Source organism: Syngnathus acus, chromosome 2, assembly GCF_901709675.1.
Source record: "Syngnathus acus chromosome 2, fSynAcu1.2, whole genome shotgun sequence".
NCBI classification, from domain to species: Eukaryota; Metazoa; Chordata; class Actinopteri; order Syngnathiformes; family Syngnathidae; genus Syngnathus; species Syngnathus acus.
In genome coordinates, this window is record NC_051088.1 from 19,544,878 (window position 1) to 19,564,192 (window position 19,315).

Genomic DNA, 19,315 nt, shown 5'->3' on the forward strand with positions numbered 1-19,315 from the left:
GGAGTTTGCCTGTTCTTCCCGTACCTTTTCTCCTGGCACTCCGGTAGGTAGGCTGTTTGAGCACTCCAAATTGCCCATGAGTGCGAGTCTGGATGGTTGTTTGTCTCTGTGTGCCCTGCGATTGGCTGGAAACCGGGTCAGGGTATCCCCTGCCCACTACCAGATGATGGCTGGTATAGGCTCCAGCACACCCGCGACCCCTGTGGGGACATGCAGTACAGAAAGTGGATACATGAAATTATAGTGTGTACAATAAAATGTGCAGAATTTTTATAAACTCCCACCCCGCATTGATCAGTTAAAAAAAAATCAATAATTCACCGCTCACCCCTGAAGCGCGCAGGGACGAACAAGAAGCCCGTTTTCAGATGGGGATGTAGCTCAGTGGTCGAGCGCATCATTTGCGTGCTTGAGGTTCAAGCATCACCAGGTATTGGTAGCTCAATCTGTTAGGGGTTAGGATTTAGGGTTAATGATTTGGGGTTAAGGTTAGGGGTTAGGAAAAAGAGGTTTAGAGTTTAGGTTATGGTTAGGTTTAGGGGGTTAGGGTCTCCATGTTTTGGTAGCTCAATCTGAATAGATTAGCTGTCTGTTGTTGAGTTACCGATGCATACAAACTAACTTTTACATGCATCGCACTCTAGACCCACCTATCTCATGGTGTCTGCAGAACAACCAATTGTCCACTGGCAGATGGGGATGTAGCTCAGTGGTAGAGCGCATGCTTAGCATGCATGAGGTCCTGGGATCGTTCCCCAGCATCTCCATTTTTTTGGTAGCTCAATCTGACTAGATTTTCTGTTTTAGGCATCGCATAGAACCACCATGACGGCTGGGGACCAACCGCTCGCCCTTTGGCAGATGGGGATGTAGCTCAGTGGTAGAGCGCATGCTTTGCATGCATGAGGTCCTGGGATCGTTCCCCAGCATCTCCATTTTTTTGGTAGCTCAATCTGACTAGATTTTCTGTTTTAGGCATCGCATAGAACCACCATGGCGGCTGTGGACCAACCGCTCGCCCTTTGGCAGATGGGGATGTAGCTCAGTGGTAGAGCGCATGCTTTGCATGCATGAGGTCCTGGGATCGTTCCCCAGCATCTCCATTTTTTTGGTAGCTCAATCTGACTAGATTTTCTGTTTTAGGCATCGCATAGAACCACCATGGCGGCTGGGGACCAACCGCTCGCCCTTTGGCAGATGGGGATGTAGCTCAGTGGTAGAGCGCATGCTTCGCATGCATGAGGTCCTGGGATCTATCCCCAGCATCTCCATCTTTTGGTAGCATGGTCGGTTAGGGGTAGGTGTAGGGGTTAGGGGCTCGATTCCCAGCATCTCCATGTTTTGGTCGCTCAATCTGAATGGATTACCTGTTTGTTGTTGTTACCCATGCATGCAAACTGACTTTCACATGCATCGCATACTAGAACGACTTTCTCATGTACTAGACCCACCTATCTCATGGTGTCTGCAGAACAACCAATTGTCCACTGACAGATGGGGATGTAGCTCAGTGGTAGAGCGCATGCTTAGCATGCATGAGGTCCTGGGATCGTTCCCCAGCATCTCCATTTTTTTGGTAGCTCAATCTGACTAGATTTTCTGGCATCGCATAGAACCACCATGACGGCTGGGGACCAACCGCTCGCTCTTTGGCCGATGGGGATGTAGCTCAGTGGTAGAGCGCATGCTTTGCATGCATGAGGTCCTGGGATCGTTCCCCAGCATCTCCAAGTTTTGGTAGCTCAATCTGAATAGATTGTCTGACTTTGTGGGCATCGCATAGAACCACCATGGCAGCTGGGGACCAACCACTCACCCATTGGCAGACGGGGATGTAGCTCAGTGGTAGAGCGCATGCTTCGCATGCATGAGGTCCTGGGCTCGATTCCCAGCATCTCCATGTTTTGGTCGCTCAATCTGAATGGATTACCTGTTTGTTGTTGTTACCCATGCATGCAAACTGACTTTCACATGCATCGCATACTAGAACGACTTTCACATGTGTTTTACACTAGATCCACCTATCTCATGGTGTCCGCAGAACAACCAATTGTCCACTGGCAAATGGGGATGTAGCTCAGTGGTAGAGCGCATGCTTAGCATGCATGAGGTCCTGGGATCGTTCCCCAGCATCTCCATTTTATTGGTAGCTCAATCTGACTAGATTTTCTGGCATCGCATAGAACCACCATGACGGCTGGGGACCAACCGCTCTCCCTTTGGCCGATGGGGATGTAGCTCAGTGGTAGAGCGCATGCTTTGCATGCATGAGGTCCTGGGATCGTTCCCCAGCATCTCCAAGTTTTGGTAGCTCAATCTGAATAGATTGTCTGACTTTGTGGGCATCGCATAGAACCACCATGGCAGCTGGGGACCAACCACTCACCCATTGGTAGACGGGTATGTAGCTCAGTGGTAGAGCGCATGCTTCGCATGCATGAGGTCCTGGGCTCGATTCCCAGCATCTCCATGTTTTGGTCGCTCAATCTGAATGGATTACCTGTTTGTTGTTGTTACCCATGCATGCAAACTGACTTTCACATGCATCGCATACTAGAACGACTTTCACATGTGTTTTACACTAGACCCACCTATCTCATGGTGTCCGCAGAACAACCAATTGTCCACTGGCAGATGGGGATGTAGCTCAGTGGTAGAGCGCATGCTTAGCATGCATGAGGTCCTGGGATCGTTCCCCAGCATCTCCATTTTTTTGGTAGCTCAATCTGACTAGATTTTCTGGCATCGCATAGAACCACCATGACGGCTGGGGACCAACCGCTCGCCCTTTGGCCGATGGGGATGTAGCTCAGTGGTAGAGCGCATGCTTTGCATGCATGAGGTCCCGGGATCGTTCCCCAGCATCTCCAAGTTTTGGTAGCTCAATCTGAATAGATTGTCTGACTTTGTGGGCATCGCATAGAACCACCATGGCAGCTGGGGACCAACCACTCACCCATTGGCAGACGGGGATGTAGCTCAGTGGTAGAGCGCATGCTTCGCATGCATGAGGTCCTGGGCTCGATTCCCAGCGTCTCCATGTTTTGGTCGCTCAATCTGAATGGATTACCTGTTTGTTGTTGTTACCCATGCATGCAAACTGACTTTCACATGCATCGCATACTAGAACGACTTTCACGTGTAGCATACTAGACCCACCTATCTTATGGTGTCCGGAGAACAACCAATTGTCCACTGGCAGATGGGGATGTAGCTCAGTGGTAGAGCGCATGCTTAGCATGCATGAGGTCCTGGGATCGATCCCCAGCATCTCCAACTTTTGGTAGCACGGCTGGGTAGGGTTAGGGGTTAGGGTCTCCATGTTTTGGTAACTCAATCTGAATAGATTACCTGTTTGTTGTTGAGTTACCCATGCATGCAAACTGACTTTCACATGCATCGCAAACTAGAACGACTTTCACATGCATCGCATACTAGAACCACCTATCTCATGGTGTCCGCAGAACAACCACTTATACACTGGCAGATGGGGATGTAGCTCAGTGGTAGAGCGCATGCTTTCCATGCATGAGGTCCTGGGATTGTTCCCTAGCATCTCCAAGTTTTGGTAGCTCAATCTGAATAGATTGTCTGATTTTGTGGGCATCGCATAGAACCACCATGGCAGCTGGCGACCAACCACTCCCCCATTTGCAGACGGGGATGTAGCTCAGTGGTAGAGCGCATGCTTTGCATGCATGAGGTCCTGGGCTCGATTCCCAGCATCTCCATGTTTTGGTAGCTCGGTTGGTTAGGCTTTAAAGTGAGGGTTCAAGATGGTGATGTTGCTCAGTGTTAGAGCACATGCTTCGCATGTCGGAAGTCCTGGGATCAATACCCAGTATCTCCAGATTTTGGTAGCTCAATATGAATGAATCACCTTTCTAATTTTGAGTTAACCATGCAAGCAAACTGGCAACTGCATCGCATAGAACCACCATGGCGGCTGGGGACCAACCACTGGCCCATTGGCAGACGGGGATGTAGCTCAGTGGTAGAGCGCATGCTTCGCATGCATGAGGTCCTGTGCTCGATTCCCAGCATCTCCATGTTTTGGTCGCTCAATCTGAATGGATTACCTGTTTGTTGTTGTTACCCATGCATGCAAACTGACTTTCACATGCATCGCATACTAGAACGACTTTCACATGTGTTTTACACTAGATCCACCTATCTCATGGTGTCCGCAGAACAACCAATTGTCCACTGGCAAATGGGGATGTAGCTCAGTGGTAGAGCGCATGCTTAGCATGCATGAGGTCCTGGGATCGTTCCCCAGCATCTCCATTTTATTGGTAGCTCAATCTGAATGGATTACCTGTTTGTTGTTGTTACCCATGCATGCAAACTGACTTTCACATGCATCGCATACTAGAACGACTTTCACATGTGTTTTACACTAGATCCACCTATCTCATGGTGTCCGCAGAACAACCAATTGTCCACTGGCAAATGGGGATGTAGCTCAGTGGTAGAGCGCATGCTTAGCATGCATGAGGTCCTGGGATCGTTCCCCAGCATCTCCATTTTATTGGTAGCTCAATCTGACTAGATTTTCTGGCATCGCATAGAACCACCATGACGGCTGGGGACCAACCGCTCTCCCTTTGGCCGATGGGGATGTAGCTCAGTGGTAGAGCGCATGCTTTGCATGCATGAGGTCCTGGGATCGTTCCCCAGCATCTCCAAGTTTTGGTAGCTCAATCTGAATAGATTGTCTGACTTTGTGGGCATCGCATAGAACCACCATGGCAGCTGGGGACCAACCACTCACCCATTGGTAGACGGGGATGTAGCTCAGTGGTAGAGCGCATGCTTCGCATGCATGAGGTCCTGGGCTCGATTCCCAGCATCTCCATGTTTTGGTCGCTCAATCTGAATGGATTACCTGTTTGTTGTTGTTACCCATGCATGCAAACTGACTTTCACATGCATCGCATACTAGAACGACTTTCACATGTATTTTATACTAGACCCACCTATCTCATGGTGTCCGCAGAACAACCAATTGTCCACTGGCAGATGGGGATGTAGCTCAGTGGTAGAGCGCATGCTTAGCATGCATGAGGTCCTGGGATCGTTCCCCAGCATCTCCATTTTTTTGGTAGCTCAATCTGACTAGATTTTCTGGCATCGCATAGAACCACCATGACGGCTGGGGACCAACCGCTCGCCCTTTGGCCGATGGGGATGTAGCTCAGTGGTAGAGCGCATGCTTTGCATGCATGAGGTCCCGGGATCGTTCCCCAGCATCTCCAAGTTTTGGTAGCTCAATCTGAATAGATTGTCTGACTTTGTGGGCATCGCATAGAACCACCATGGCAGCTGGGGACCAACCACTCACCCATTGGCAGACGGGGATGTAGCTCAGTGGTAGAGCGCATGCTTCGCATGCATGAGGTCTTGGGCTCGATTCCCAGCGTCTCCATGTTTTGGTCGCTCAATCTGAATGGATTACCTGTTTGTTGTTGTTACCCATGCATGCAAACTGACTTTCACATGCATCGCATACTAGAACGACTTTCACATGTGTAGTATACTAGACCCACCTATCTTATGGTGTCCGCAGAACAACCAATTGTCCACTGGCAGATGGGGATGTAGCTCAGTGGTAGAGCGCATGCTTAGCATGCATGAGGTCCTGGGATCGATCCCCAGCATCTCCAACTTTTGGTAGCACGGCTGGGTAGGGTTAGGGGTTAGGGTCTCCATGTTTTGGTAACTCAATCTGAATAGATTACCTGTTTGTTGTTGAGTTACCCATGCATGCAAACTGACTTTCACATGCATCGCATACTAGAACGACTTTCACATGCATCGTATACTAGACCCACCTATCTCATGGTGTCCGCAGAACATCCAATTGTCCACTGGCAGATGGGGATGTAGCTCAGTGGTAGAGCGCATGCTTTGCATGCATGCGGTCCTGGGCTCGATTCCCAGCATCTCCATGTTTTGTTAGCTCGGTTGGTTAGGGTTAGGGGTTAGGGTTTAAAGTGAGGGTTAGAGATGGGGATCTGAATAGTTTACCTGTTTGTTGTTGAGTTACCCATGCATGCAAACTGACTTTCACATACATCGCATACTAGAACGACTTTCACGCATCGCGTACTAGACCCACCTATCAGAATCAGAATCAGAATCAGCTTTATTGTCAATTCCTTCATGCTAGGACACACAAAGAAACCGAAATACCGTTCCCCCTATACCACGGTGACGAGACACAGCACACGATTAACACACAAGTACACAAGTATCTCATGGTGTCCGCAGAACAACCAATTATCCACCGGCAGATGGGGATGTAGCTCCGTGGTAGAGCGCATGCTTAGCATGCTTAGCATGCATGAGGTCCTGGGATCGTTCCCCAGCATCTCTATTTTTCGGTAGCTCAATCTGACTAGATTTTCTGATTTTGGTATTGCATAGGACCACCATGGCGGCCAGGGACCAACCAACCGCCCTTTGGCAGATGGGGATGTAGCTCAGTGGTAGAGCGCATGCTTTGCATGCATGAGGTCCTGGGATCGTTCCCCAGCATCTCCATGTTTTGGTAGCTCAATATGATTAGATTACTTGTCTGATGTTGAGTTAACCATGCATGAAAACTGAATTTCACGTGCCTTGCATAAAACCATCTCTCCATCTCTGGTGACTGGGTGGAGCTTCATCATTAAAACATTTTAGGTCCGAACCTTTGCCCTGAGAAATTACTTGGCGTGGTAGCCCTCCAAATTTCTACTGAATGTCACTGATTTAAGACAATTAAGATAACACATTAAACTTTTAATAAAATATGTAACTTGTACCAGCATTCCTGAGTTTAGTCATAATATTTATGTTTGATGGTGAAAATGAAACAAATGAAGGCCTTTAATTAGCATTTAACGACATTATCTTTTGCTGGGTATCTTTTTTCAATGTCCGCACGCTGTCTTCATCCATGTTATAGTATGTATTATACCACCATCGTGTGGCCACAGCAAATGGCCGTATCTGCTGAGTGCAGACACTAACATTGGTTTTTTGAAGCAAAACTTTAATATAAATAACAATAACAAGAACTAAATAACAAATAAATAAATACATAAATCCCTGCTTTATTATATCTGTTACCATGGTTTCTGTTGGCGTCGCCCCTCCCCTCTACTCCTGTCACCTCCATCAATGTAACCACAGTCACCTGCCGCTTGTTACCTGTTTTGTATTTAAGTCCTGTCTGCCCCTCACTGCCCTTCGGATCGGTGATGTCGTCACGTCTGTTGTCGTCACGTCTGTTGTCGTCACGTCTGTTGTCGTCACGTCTGTTGTCGTCACGTCTGTTGTCGTCACGTCTGTTGTCGTCATGTCTTGATGTTGTCGTCATGTCTTGATGTTGTCGTGTCTTGATGTCGTCATGTCTTGATGTCGTCATGTCTTGATGTCTTCATGTCCCGGTCAGTCAGTCCAGTTATTGTTTTGTTAAGTCATGTCAGTTTGCCGGTTCTGTTAGTTTGTTCCCCTCATCCTCTCTTCCAACTACCTTTTCCCTTCAGTAAACCCTGGTCCAAGCTGCATTTGGTCGCCTTGCTCCATCCGATCCATGACACCAAGTTAGTGACAATATGTTCCCGACCGCTTAACTAATGAATGAGCAAATGTCCCCGCTTTAATTAAGATGAAATTTCTGTGTCAGTTCTAACCTTGTCTTTGCAAATGATTTCCAGGTGATGGATTCTGTGAGACTAAAGGGATCAATCTGTGTCTTACATGACTAAATCAATGATCACCCAACCGAGACGAATGGGAAAAATATACTCGTACTGGCTCTGTTGATCCCCCAATTAGATTTGAGGCTTACAACAGTTTTTCATAATGACTGAAATAAAAATATGCCTATGAAATTCTATCAATTAACAGCACGTATTCCATCACATGAGATGATAAACTAAACCTAGAATATATATCAAGTTAATTTGCTCAGTCCTCGAGGACACTGCGTGTATGTCTGTAAATATCCACTAGATGGCGCGATCAGCAAACAAATTGAACAAATTAAAGGAAAGAAAAAGATACAAAGAAAAGCTGCCGCAACTAACAATGTTACTTATGATACTATCCTAGACATTCATTGTTTTGTTTTACTCACTGCCTTTTTTTAATTAGTTTTCAATAATAGGCTATAACAGATTCGAACCTATTGAAATTCAAATACACCTTATTTTTCTTTTGCCTAGAGGTGGAAGTCTGGAAAAAAATAATTGGGCGGCAGTTCATAGTCACCATTGTTACCGTTCCCTCTTACCGCCACAGATACTTGGACATGAACCAATTTCTCAAGCAGGAATCCAAGCAGAATTGGCTTCAATAGATGATGCATGTCCCATTGTCTTTTGCTTAAATTACCCTCTGTTGTTGTTGCTAGTTTTTCTTTTTTTTTTGCATTTTGGACCTCTGCCAGATACCTCAATATGAGATGCTTTCAAGACTTGTTTTCCATTATTGTGTCTGAATTTACACAGTAAATGAAAAGCAAATAAAATGGAGAGCTTGTGTTGTTGTTTCTACTTTATATAGACGACTGGAAACATGCACATCTTTGAGTGGAAAAGAGTATTTTGAAATTTTTGTCATTGTTGTTGCCAGACACAAATTTGATATCTTTTTGTCTTTCAACGCTTCGCTTTTATGCAAAGCTATTTGCATAAGCTCTGTCTCATATTGAGCTGTTTTCCCCCTTTAATTTTCCTTTAGCGACTCAGACGTTTCCCTCAGCAGTTGCCTTCAACGTGACAGTTTGAAAATGAGAGAAATAAAGCCTTCTTCGACATAACACATCTCTATTAATTGAAATTGTTCATTGTTTTTGCTCTAATCCACTTTGTGTTATTAGGAACACAGTCAGATATAAGGGCTCCTCAGGATGTAGGACGACAAAAAGATACACCCCAGCATGTGCCATCCCTGCACTTAGACGGCGTCCGTCTGAATGCACCATCGCGACTCCGTCATTTATCACCATTAGGGAATTGAGGCTAAATGTAGTGTGTGAGGGGTTAATTAGACACAACAGAGGAGGTCAGAGGTGTATGTGTCGCCCACATGTGATCATGAGCAGGCTGGACCTTTTGGAAATGGGGGGCGGAATTAAATAAGGACCCTCCAGAGATGATTTATCCGTGGGCTGTGATACGCAGACAAATAGTGGTGATAGGTGAAGGCCGTTGGTGTGGAGGCCAGTCAGAGAGATGAATCGTTTGTGTGTGCATGTGTGTGTGGTGTGTGTGTGTTAGAGTAGAAGCACAGGCCTAAATAGGATGCCAGGCCATATTCACTTATCACCGACCGAGTTTGCCGCTCTTTGAAATCTGGTGTTGACAACCAGCAAGGACCCCACTTGCCTTGCTTGTTTCATCCATGCTTCTGCCTTTCACCTTATCGGGCTCCCATCTTTTATACACCCCCCCCCCCCCCCACCACCACCCCCATCCCTTTGGCCTTCAACTAACACATCCCCCCACCCGAACCTACCTCCTCCTCCTTTAGTGCCCTCAGCAATATCTCCCGAGCCTCTCAGCTTCCCATATTACACCGCTAGTGATAAGAGGGCAGAAGGGCCCGAGTGACAGGAACCCCAAATTAATTTACAAGCAATGATGCCATTCCCGGGCTGATAGAACAGTCTTTCGACAGTATCAAGGGATGGCTTCTCGGCTCCTCCAGTAAGACCGTGCTATCTTTGTAATTATATGGAGGAACCTTGAGCCTGCTCTCTCTTTCTTCCTGTCGCGATAACTACACAAGAAATTCCACAGATAAATACAAGTAACACATTGCAGGCAATAAAGAAATGAGCCATCTAAGTTTTCCTTCAGTGTACAAATATTTTCAGGACTAGTGATGGTGATTCAGCTGATTTTTTTAATAGTAAAGAATGCTTATGTTCATTTGTAATTAGGTAAAAGATGGTTTTCAATCGACAACAGCATGTTGTAAAGCAGCTGAGGAACACTCGATGTCAGATTTTTTTGGTGTATTATAAGATACACCCCCCCCCACTGCTTTTATACCTGTAAAGATACTTGAGTAAACAAAATACTCGGCTCAAAAATAGTAAGTATGGCTTCTGCTCCTTTATTTGTGAAGTGAAGGTCAAAAAGTTCAGAGTAAAACTTACATCAGTACAAATGATTATTTGGTTTTGGTCTCAATTGCGTAATTCCTGTTTTGATGACATGTCCAAAAAACTGCACACAATAGTTTGTCTTTTATTAACTTTAGTAGTGCTAAAATGAAAAATATATTTGACACAGCTTTGTTCCAAGTTGACAGCAAAATCAGGACTGAACAGACAACCGCTCCCGCAAATAAAACAAAACAATCGTAATTGCTAAATTATCTCATGATAACAAACGCAAAACATGTCACCTAAAAGAGTGCTTTTTTATTTTCAAAGATTAGATGAAGTTTTAAATGCCAGAAGATAGGGATTTTTTTTCAGATGGCCATGGATGCGGAATATTTTGCGTCTCTGATCTTTGCTGTCGTTAACGTTCCTTAATTCAAACGCCCCCTTGTTCGTGCTCTTTGTGCCTTTTTATGTCCGAGTCGTTCTTTAATCACAATCCATCCATCCATCCGTTTGTCCGTCAGTCCGGCCATCCATCAGTTGACTTGATCTTTCTTTTTTTACACAATTTTTTCGTTGTGCTGTCATGCGCGGAGGTTGAAAAAGCGTAATCTGACAAACAAAGAACAAGAATTTGTGATTAATTTTCCCAATCGTCAATCAAGTGTTCTTGGATTGTCCATCCCGATTGCAAACTAGCTCTTTGCTATTCAGCCTCCCGCTGCTTGTATTTCAACACTCATTGCATGATTTGCCACAGCTCTGTGGTCTAATAGGCTTAGTGTGCCATCAAATCCAAGTGGATTAACGGAATCAGTTTTCCAGGCTGCATTCACAAGCTGCATGATCTGCCAACAGTTGATGATGAACAGACTTTCTGGCCAGTGCGACCGCTCCCTGACAGCCCCGGCAAAATGAAGAAGTAATGCAGGAGGTCTGGATCCAAACTGGCACACGGCTTGCTCCCACACAGGCTGGACTGAGCATCTCCCTTCTCGCTTTGGCAAAACTAAGCACATGACGAGACATGACCGGATTGCAGTGGCAGAGGAACAGTCTTTTTTTTTTCTTTTTCTTTTTTTCTTCAGGATGGTTGCATCATATAGCTTGTTAACAGCATGTACAATGCTACCATTCATCGGTTGCCAGTCAAAGTGAAGTGACATGATGATGAGACGGAGAAATAACCAGCAATGTTTGTGCTGGAAGAACTGATAGATATATTACAATCACATGTGAGCAAGTCTTTTTCCAAAAGAAGGAACGGATCGGTTCTCATAGTTCGGCGTGGCGGTGATTTGTGAGCTGTGAAATGGGTCGTTTGTTGGAGCCAGCATTCGGGGGGCAGCTGCACGCAGTTCCACAGTTGTGATGACGCTCCAGCGATCCGACACACACGAAACCCGTTCAGTACTAGTTTACACGTTGCTGTTGAATTCCCAGCCATTCCTGCTCGGGATGTTTAATGCATGGGTCGTGTTGTTGCTGAGTAAACATCTTCTCATATCCAGGGATAACCTCAAGAAGCCTGCTTTTTGTGGCTCTTACAAGAGCTCCAGCAGGAAGTGTGGAAAATGAACATTTTGAATGCTTTGCAAGTGCAATTAAAAGCTGCAAAAGGATGAAAAAGATAAGTATACTCTAATTTTAAGTCTATTGGCTTCCATCTGCGGTGTGGTAACCTCAAGTTTCCCTGTGATGACACTGTGAGAATTACGGCATGAAGAAGAATGGCTTGAGGTTTGGACACCAAGCAAACACTACTTAGCAACAGTTGCATGAGATGATCAGCACTCTGTTGCAACAGACAGATTGCACTCATGTATGGTGGCTGCTCCTCACAGAGCGGCACAAGTGTACTGTAAATCCAAAACTGAAAACTCCATTAGGACAAGTCAGTCATGCATCCATGTGCTCCAGTGCCAGACAGCTCTGCAAATCCGCTTTGCTTTTTTTTTTTATCCCTATCTTAACTGAAGAAAACAATATGGGTTGTGTCTGAGCACACACACACACACACACACACGCGCATGCACGCACACACACACACACACACGGTTTGGCTTTGTCAGAGTGAGACCAAATGCTCAGCTCTATCCAGGTTGAACTAGTGACATGTGCACCTGTCACGCGTGGGCTGCTAAAAGTGTTTCCTTCTGTACGTCCTACAATATGAGAATTCTGTTGGCCAAAGGTGGTTTGTGCTCCTCTTTAAGACTAAATCCTCATGCTGCTTTGATAAGTCGAACAATCATTTGACTCGATAGAAACAACATATGGAAAAGGCCAATTTATTATTAGGTTTTAAATATAAATATTCATACACATTCACGCACATTAAAGATCATTTCAAGTTTTTGGTAGTTGACTTCAAAATGTGCTTCATCTGAGTGACTATAAAGTCAAGGGACTTAGAATGTGTGTGTTGGCCAGTAAAAGCTGAGTGAGGCAAAGCAGGTGCGAGACACTTGTCTGAGGAATGTGGAGGGCCAGACCTCAGACCTCCCAGCGGGCCTGAGCTTCTTCCATGCTGCATTTGTGTGTGCGTTACATATGGAAGATGCATGGGTGGTGCTCCCCACCTGCTCTCAGACTAATTTCAGTGTTGCTCAGGACCCAAACATTGCATTGCTCTATACAGGAGTTTCATCCCGATGGAGGTTGGTGAAATGACAAGACTCCGTCCAACATGAATTTTAAAGAAATGCTTCACTATTACGCTAATGCTACACTTGGTCGTAATGTCTCTCGGTGGTCTGTATCTATAATTTTTGATGTACCAGCCCATGACAATGCTAACTGTTGGTGCTTAAAATTACAGCATACTAAAATAATGAGGCAATATATTTTTCAAAACATCTTGTTGCAAAACACGTAAGCACGTTAGCTGAAGCCAACCAATAACAAACATCTGAGGGCGGGACCAGCAAGTGTGTCACACACTCGGAATTCAGTCGGAGGGATAAAGGATCATCTGGCTGGTGTGGCTCATTTTCACTCAAAACCTCTGTGTGTATTATCTGATCAGAAAAATTATATTAGCTTGACTTTCAATTTTATCAAATAATTTTGGAGAAATCAGTAAATGATTAACTACTCCCAAAACCATCTTTTCCAGTCAGCATTATCGCCACGCCCATGTTTTCGATTGTCAATGGAAAAAGTAGAAAAAAAAAAAATACATTCAAACATCTTTAGATTGCATTATGCACCATAACAGAGATCAAAATTTCTGAGGACATCTCTACTTATTCCCGTCTTCAACCTCTGAAAATATCACAAGGATATTGGAAGAAGGAGAGCATTGAGGAAATGAGCTGCTTATGAGCTGCTTACAAGCACTTCCTTTCATGCTAGATTTAATTTCTTTGATACGTTCCAAAGATATGAACACAATGCATCTAGAGAGGCTTTGCGTAAACTGAATTGTTCATTGGTCAGTGTAAATTAAATTTCAATTCATAAGGTTAGCTAGAGTAGTCTGGGAGCAAGCCTGCCTATCTGCCGATGGAGTCTAACAATGCTTAAAAAATAGCATAATATTTCCGATTTTGTGGAGGTGATACTGTTTTCTCATCATGAGAGATTACATCTAATAAATATCAAGCTATTTTTGCCGATCTCATCTATTTTCATTGGTTGAAGTGGACAAGAGTAGTGCTGTGCCCATGATTTTTGATGGCGCTCACTGTTCTCAGACACGAGGTGACAAAAGAATGTGACAGGAAACCAAGACAGGAAACACATTACAATACTACCAGTCAATTTTGGGATATAGCAATTTGTTCTGAAAGTCATCCCAAAAAGAAATCACCGCAGAGTTTTTCAGGGGGTTGAATTTTCGCTCGGCCCATTTCCTCCATAAATCGCGGTGTTCACTGTATTTGCACATCGGCAAGCTTTGCTGGCACTGTGTGTTTGATCCCAGAGTGAGTTATCCACAGATTTCAAGAAATTAAACAGTCAAGCTGTGGACAGCCAGATAAAAAATAAAACATTGCACGGCCAGATCCCAAATTGTTAATCTTAACTCACTGGAATGGAAATGTGCATTGAGACCACACAGTGTGTCATTTGCATTTAATCTCTTGCTGTCTGAGAATTTTAACAGTATGTTAATTCAGCAGATTTCCAGGCTGATGTGAATGCCTTGCAATTAGACAATGCAGCAATGTGGAACCAGTTAAGGGGTAGATGACTCCTCCATATTTTACCTGTATCTGTCTGCAAATTTAGCTATCGAATAAATGAATGTGTTTAGGTAAGCATTTCCTCCAAAATGTCTCATGGGCCTGTGACAGGCGCTGAGAAAACTGCACAGTTTCTTACCATAGATGAGAATTAAAAGTGGGATGAATTCATGCTTATTAGGGCAACAAACCGCCTTAAATTAGTGCGGCTCAGCAGATATGTCGCCAAGGTCTTTAATGTAGATGAATGTTACCTGTGTGTGATTATTCATTACATTTGCGTGGTCTAATCATCATCACTAGGGTCAGGACAAAATATCGATATCGTGATGTATTGATATTATCTCTTAGGTAGAGTATTGACACAACAAAATATAAATATTGAAAGTTGTCATTTCCAGTTACAGTATTTGAATATGATCATATTCTACAGTGTTGCCTTGACTTGTTATTGTAACTGTGGAAATGTTGCTGCAAACTGAATATTCACTTTCAAGAGCTCCGGTGCCACTGAATGAAGGTGAGGCTTTTGTCCAGTCCATTTATTTATCTACCTCTCTTCTCAATTCTTCTCTCTTCCACTACTTGGACTTTCCTTTCTTTCCTCCTTCATTTTTCCAGGTGTCAGGATGACTGATGGTGACCAGCAGAAGCAAGTGTCCGGCATAACACTCCAACAAATACGGTCTACTCGGGCTAGGCCTTGGACCAGACAGAAATCAATATTTCACCATTTAAAATCTATCAAAAAAGGATTTCTGAGCACGTATTCCTTTCGACCCAGCAGCCACCCCCGCCACCCCCCCTCACCCCCTCTCTTGCCGTGCCACAAACACTGAATCAGACACTTTGTAGTTACAACTAGTAATCAATAAGCCAGCACCTTCACAGATCTTAACCACGGTCGCCTCGGAGTGGTGATGGATGGCGAGGAAGGCCACGATTCATTTTGTCAGGCCATTACGCCGGCAAATTCTGTCCACTTCATCCTGCGAGCGATCATTTTTCACACTTCATAAGAGGCAGAAATGGGTTGCGATGGTGGTGAGGCAGGCGGCAGGAGGAGGGGGGGGGGGGGGGCGACTAAGAGAGGGTGGCCAGAGAAAGAGAAAGGAGGGATGAATCATGGGAAAACATGGTAAGGAAAATAGAGAAGCAGAGGGAAGTCATTGCTGGCAGTCTACACAGAATGGAAGGAGACAGCAGAATCTAGCCCTTTTAGCTTTTTTGCATACTCACCACAATCCTAGTCGTTTGGCTAACACTTCACATTTAACACAACATGAATTCCCTACATTCTTTTCAAACCGAAGTATAAAGACGAGTGCGTGTGTGTCAATGCATGGATGTGTGCAACTGAGTCAGTCAGGGGTGGAAATTGATTTTTTTTCTCCTCTCACTGAGCGCATCCTTTCCCCATAAAACACACAAGAGCAAAGTAACCATGAACTAGTCAACACAACAAACTGGGAAATTAGGTGAGGTGCAGCGCTTCCGTTCAGTGAAATATGGTTCATTTAGAATGCTTTGTGTCTAATAGGGCAGCCCCAAGAAATTGTCTTAAGCATCAATGCTCTCTTTCTTCTTGGCTACTTGCACCTTTCTTCCCTTTTCTCGCCTTGGCCCGGCTCCCGACTGCACCGCAGTGCTCTTGTTGAATCCGTTTTGCCTTGGAAAACAAGTCACAGCTGCTGTGTGTGTGTCCCTTGGTCGTGGCCTCGGCCCATATGTTGGCCCTCACCTGCTGATAGGCGAGGATTACGAGCTACACGCTCTTATTAAAACCGGATTTGTTTACCCTCCCGCTTGCATGCCGCGACAAAAACAGTCTGACCTCTCCGTTAGTGGACACGGTGAGCAAGCCGCTTCTGACTCAGACCGGTATCACCTCAAATGACCACATTTTTTTAACACCGGTGACCCGATTGCAGTAAAAATCTGAATAATAAAAAAAAAAAAACTCACCCATAAAAAGCCTTTTTTTTCTGTACTTGTTTATAATACAATCCCTCGATTTGCTGGTATCGTTTATGATCAGAGTGAATGATATGAAAGAATAAAGGTTCAAAATATATCGACAGCATGTAAATGCATTTAAATCCAGAGGAAAGACAATACTTTTCCCCCACACCTCAAATAAGGTCATTCAAAGTATTTTTAAAATCACGTTTTCTTGCTTTGTACAGACTTTTATTATTTTTCTTCATTTTGCTTTTGAATCTCTTCAACCCTTTTTTTGTACCTGCTTTTAAACGTTATATGTATGTAATGTATGTAATGTAATTTCAGTATGTGAAGCGTGAGTTAGGTTGTGTATGAAATTGATAAAACATTTTTTTACAACATCTGGGCACCTGGGTACTAATGATTGTTAACCAATCATGACACACCTCCTTAATTAGAAATTATTGGGGGGGTATGGATAAGATTTTACACATCTTGTAATACTATACTTCTTTATGAAACATTGCCTAAATATTTCTTGTTCCTTTTGACTTTCATTTCCAGCTAGATCATTTTAATCTTGCATTTTCAGGCTTTGATTTTGGGAGACAGTGCTTAAGAAATGAAGTGGCACACAGTATGTGCGTAATTCCCCGTTGATTAAAGGTACTGGAAATGCCGGACAGAATTTTTCTGTTTAATTTGCCCACTTTTCCTCCTCACCATCACCTCCCTCCCTGCACCCTTGAGTCAAGTAATAGACCCTGATGTCTTCTCTCCTCTTCAGTCGAGGTTCCAGTGTAATATGTTGTGTGACGTCTCACTGCCCCCCCCTGTGTTTTGTCTCCCCGCACATGAGGACAACTGCCTTTTTTTCTTCTGACCCCATATCTGTCTTACGTTTTCATTCATTAGAGTAGGGTGGCTTTTCTCATTTTGGTTTCTCTTCATCTTATTATCTACTCTTTCTTTGGGTAAATATTCCCATGCAATTGCCACTTTCACGTCACCTTTTAATGTGTTCCCATTATTTATTTGTCTGGTAGAGGAGGAGTAGAATATTTCTGCTGGACAATGGAGGATAATTCCCTTCAAAGTGATTGATGAATTCTTCTAAATGCGCTAATAACGTTATTAAAATGATACCGCCTTCACTTTTCTTCTGTATGTTCCAATATCTGTTTGGCAAGTTATGCATATTGCGGTGAAATAACCTCTTAACATAAAATGTTTGCCCAATGTAGAGGGCAACTAAAAATCCTCATTAGGCTTGCACGCTGCAGGCTTTTGGCCCTGTAGCAGTTTGAGAGCGTACGCCGCTACATAACTACAAGCCTTGCTGCATCTTCTATCACAACTGCATCCACTGGCCACTCGTCGCCTTTCACCAGTAGGGGGCGGAGAGCCACTGTTATATTGTCTTCACGAGAAAACTGGAGAGGAGTGAAAGGCCTCAAGCTAGTGCTGGCAGGTATTTATTTTCATTTACTAAGGGTTAGATATTGTCGCTCAAAGACACGCTGTCTCTTTTTTCAAAAATTTAAACTCATTCAAAATATATTTATTAATAATGAATAATTAAAAATTCCCCATCTATGTTATGAAATAGAATTTTCATTGTAGCCCATGCTACTATTTCTTGATTTCTCCATCAAAAAAAGAGAGAGGAAAAAATTACATCTAATAAAATAACGAATAAATAAATATGACAAACTATGGCTGCTTCAAAATTCAATAAGTATGTGAACATTAATTGTTCTCCTAATGAGTCAGTGGTACTAATTACACCATGGTGGTACATATGTGTTCGTAGTGTGTAAGGACTGTTTTAATAAATGAGAAATCAAGGCAGGTTAAGTAGCTCAGAGGCGGGGACAAAAGCCAATTTCCTATCAGCTTGTTGCCTTTTGTGCCAAAGCACATTGGAGGATTGAACCTGTCAATCAAGAGTGTAAAAGGCATGTTGCCACTGCTGCAGGACAATAAAGCCCCCAACTAAGATTTTGGCGCGGCTTTTAAAGGCACTGAAAAAGTCCCATGTAATATTTTGGCAAAATAAAAAAACGTAAACGCTTAGCAATGATGTCATCATAAAAAGTGACCTCTTGAATTCACTTTCTGTCGTGCTTGCTGCACTTTTGACTATCGCCTTGTCACTTTCACAAATATAAAACTGAAGGTGTGGAGGATGCCTTTTTGATTTTTATATCTTAGGTATGTATATCTCTAAGGCCACAGGAGGAGCGGGGTGAAAACAGAAAAAAAGCACGGGGGAATTGGGTGCACAGATTGCAAAAACCTCCCCTCGACCGGCCAAGCGTCACAAGCATCAAAGTGAAGACATTGTTTGGGAGGAACAATGGCTGCAGTCACAGTCCAGGAGTTTGTGTGTCGTTGCATGTTTGCGCTCCCAGAATCCCCCCGCGAAAGTGAAATCACTGGATTATCAAAGCAGCAGATGCACATCACAGAGAACAAAGTCATTGGCAGCTCTCAGAGGGGACTCTTCAGAGGCTCCTCTCCCGGAGATGCACAGATAACTTCAGACAAAGAAAAAACATTGAAAACTCACCGTTTGCTTCTCTGACAAATATCAATTTCCTCACATTTTAAGGTGCATGATGGAATAAGTTTTACATTTTACTTAGTAAGTTTCTTTGGAATGTTTTGTGCAACCACCTTAAACTAGGCTTTTAAATAAATGTATTCCATTGGAATTTTCCTTTGAAGAAAAAGAGCAACTTTATTCCTCAAAATTAAAAGAGCTCCTCCCAAGGGTGTAAAATGATAAGGAAGCTCTTCAAGCATATGGGAATGTCATCAGACTGACATCCATACAACCATCGAGATGCATTAGCCGAGGAGGTCCAGGCGGTGATCCTCAACCACAGACAACAAGAGAAATGATGTTGAAAAAAAAAACCCGAATGGAAAAGTAGATTTTCTCGGACCCAACAATAGTCCACCTATGCACATCATCTGACTAAATAGATAATCGATGAGAAACAGCATAGTGGCAGGAATAATGATCACATTCCTGAACAATTTATGAGCAGAGGGCAGCAGAATTGAT

The 19,315-nt window shown here is 43.9% G+C and overlaps 27 non-coding genes across 27 annotated transcripts; all 27 read left to right on the forward strand.

Annotated features, from left to right (window-relative positions):
* Positions 1 to 695: 695 nt before the first annotated feature.
* On the forward strand, positions 696 to 767 carry trnaa-agc. The gene has a single exon. It is a non-coding gene; the product is annotated as a tRNA-Ala (tRNA).
* Positions 768 to 863: 96 nt separating this feature from the next.
* trnaa-ugc lies at positions 864 to 935 on the forward strand. Its single transcript has one exon. It is a non-coding gene; the product is annotated as a tRNA-Ala (tRNA).
* A 96-nt stretch (positions 936 to 1,031) lies between these two features.
* trnaa-ugc lies at positions 1,032 to 1,103 on the forward strand. Its single transcript has one exon. It is a non-coding gene; the product is annotated as a tRNA-Ala (tRNA).
* A 96-nt stretch (positions 1,104 to 1,199) lies between these two features.
* Positions 1,200 to 1,271, forward strand: trnaa-cgc. Its single transcript has one exon. It is a non-coding gene; the product is annotated as a tRNA-Ala (tRNA).
* A 225-nt stretch (positions 1,272 to 1,496) lies between these two features.
* On the forward strand, positions 1,497 to 1,568 carry trnaa-agc. Its single transcript has one exon. It is a non-coding gene; the product is annotated as a tRNA-Ala (tRNA).
* A 90-nt stretch (positions 1,569 to 1,658) lies between these two features.
* Positions 1,659 to 1,730, forward strand: trnaa-ugc. Its single transcript has one exon. It is a non-coding gene; the product is annotated as a tRNA-Ala (tRNA).
* A 98-nt stretch (positions 1,731 to 1,828) lies between these two features.
* Positions 1,829 to 1,900, forward strand: trnaa-cgc. The gene has a single exon. It is a non-coding gene; the product is annotated as a tRNA-Ala (tRNA).
* Positions 1,901 to 2,066: 166 nt separating this feature from the next.
* trnaa-agc lies at positions 2,067 to 2,138 on the forward strand. Its single transcript has one exon. It is a non-coding gene; the product is annotated as a tRNA-Ala (tRNA).
* Positions 2,139 to 2,228: 90 nt separating this feature from the next.
* trnaa-ugc lies at positions 2,229 to 2,300 on the forward strand. Its single transcript has one exon. It is a non-coding gene; the product is annotated as a tRNA-Ala (tRNA).
* A 98-nt stretch (positions 2,301 to 2,398) lies between these two features.
* On the forward strand, positions 2,399 to 2,470 carry trnaa-cgc. The gene has a single exon. It is a non-coding gene; the product is annotated as a tRNA-Ala (tRNA).
* Positions 2,471 to 2,636: 166 nt separating this feature from the next.
* On the forward strand, positions 2,637 to 2,708 carry trnaa-agc. The gene has a single exon. It is a non-coding gene; the product is annotated as a tRNA-Ala (tRNA).
* A 90-nt stretch (positions 2,709 to 2,798) lies between these two features.
* On the forward strand, positions 2,799 to 2,870 carry trnaa-ugc. The gene has a single exon. It is a non-coding gene; the product is annotated as a tRNA-Ala (tRNA).
* A 98-nt stretch (positions 2,871 to 2,968) lies between these two features.
* On the forward strand, positions 2,969 to 3,040 carry trnaa-cgc. The gene has a single exon. It is a non-coding gene; the product is annotated as a tRNA-Ala (tRNA).
* Positions 3,041 to 3,204: 164 nt separating this feature from the next.
* trnaa-agc lies at positions 3,205 to 3,276 on the forward strand. Its single transcript has one exon. It is a non-coding gene; the product is annotated as a tRNA-Ala (tRNA).
* A 213-nt stretch (positions 3,277 to 3,489) lies between these two features.
* Positions 3,490 to 3,561, forward strand: trnag-ucc. The gene has a single exon. It is a non-coding gene; the product is annotated as a tRNA-Gly (tRNA).
* A 98-nt stretch (positions 3,562 to 3,659) lies between these two features.
* trnaa-ugc lies at positions 3,660 to 3,731 on the forward strand. Its single transcript has one exon. It is a non-coding gene; the product is annotated as a tRNA-Ala (tRNA).
* A 246-nt stretch (positions 3,732 to 3,977) lies between these two features.
* On the forward strand, positions 3,978 to 4,049 carry trnaa-cgc. Its single transcript has one exon. It is a non-coding gene; the product is annotated as a tRNA-Ala (tRNA).
* A 166-nt stretch (positions 4,050 to 4,215) lies between these two features.
* trnaa-agc lies at positions 4,216 to 4,287 on the forward strand. Its single transcript has one exon. It is a non-coding gene; the product is annotated as a tRNA-Ala (tRNA).
* A 167-nt stretch (positions 4,288 to 4,454) lies between these two features.
* trnaa-agc lies at positions 4,455 to 4,526 on the forward strand. Its single transcript has one exon. It is a non-coding gene; the product is annotated as a tRNA-Ala (tRNA).
* A 90-nt stretch (positions 4,527 to 4,616) lies between these two features.
* trnaa-ugc lies at positions 4,617 to 4,688 on the forward strand. Its single transcript has one exon. It is a non-coding gene; the product is annotated as a tRNA-Ala (tRNA).
* Positions 4,689 to 4,786: 98 nt separating this feature from the next.
* On the forward strand, positions 4,787 to 4,858 carry trnaa-cgc. Its single transcript has one exon. It is a non-coding gene; the product is annotated as a tRNA-Ala (tRNA).
* A 166-nt stretch (positions 4,859 to 5,024) lies between these two features.
* trnaa-agc lies at positions 5,025 to 5,096 on the forward strand. The gene has a single exon. It is a non-coding gene; the product is annotated as a tRNA-Ala (tRNA).
* Positions 5,097 to 5,186: 90 nt separating this feature from the next.
* trnaa-ugc lies at positions 5,187 to 5,258 on the forward strand. The gene has a single exon. It is a non-coding gene; the product is annotated as a tRNA-Ala (tRNA).
* Positions 5,259 to 5,356: 98 nt separating this feature from the next.
* On the forward strand, positions 5,357 to 5,428 carry trnaa-cgc. The gene has a single exon. It is a non-coding gene; the product is annotated as a tRNA-Ala (tRNA).
* A 166-nt stretch (positions 5,429 to 5,594) lies between these two features.
* Positions 5,595 to 5,666, forward strand: trnaa-agc. The gene has a single exon. It is a non-coding gene; the product is annotated as a tRNA-Ala (tRNA).
* Positions 5,667 to 5,879: 213 nt separating this feature from the next.
* Positions 5,880 to 5,951, forward strand: trnaa-ugc. Its single transcript has one exon. It is a non-coding gene; the product is annotated as a tRNA-Ala (tRNA).
* A 523-nt stretch (positions 5,952 to 6,474) lies between these two features.
* trnaa-ugc lies at positions 6,475 to 6,546 on the forward strand. The gene has a single exon. It is a non-coding gene; the product is annotated as a tRNA-Ala (tRNA).
* The last annotated feature ends 12,769 nt before the right edge of the window (positions 6,547 to 19,315 follow it).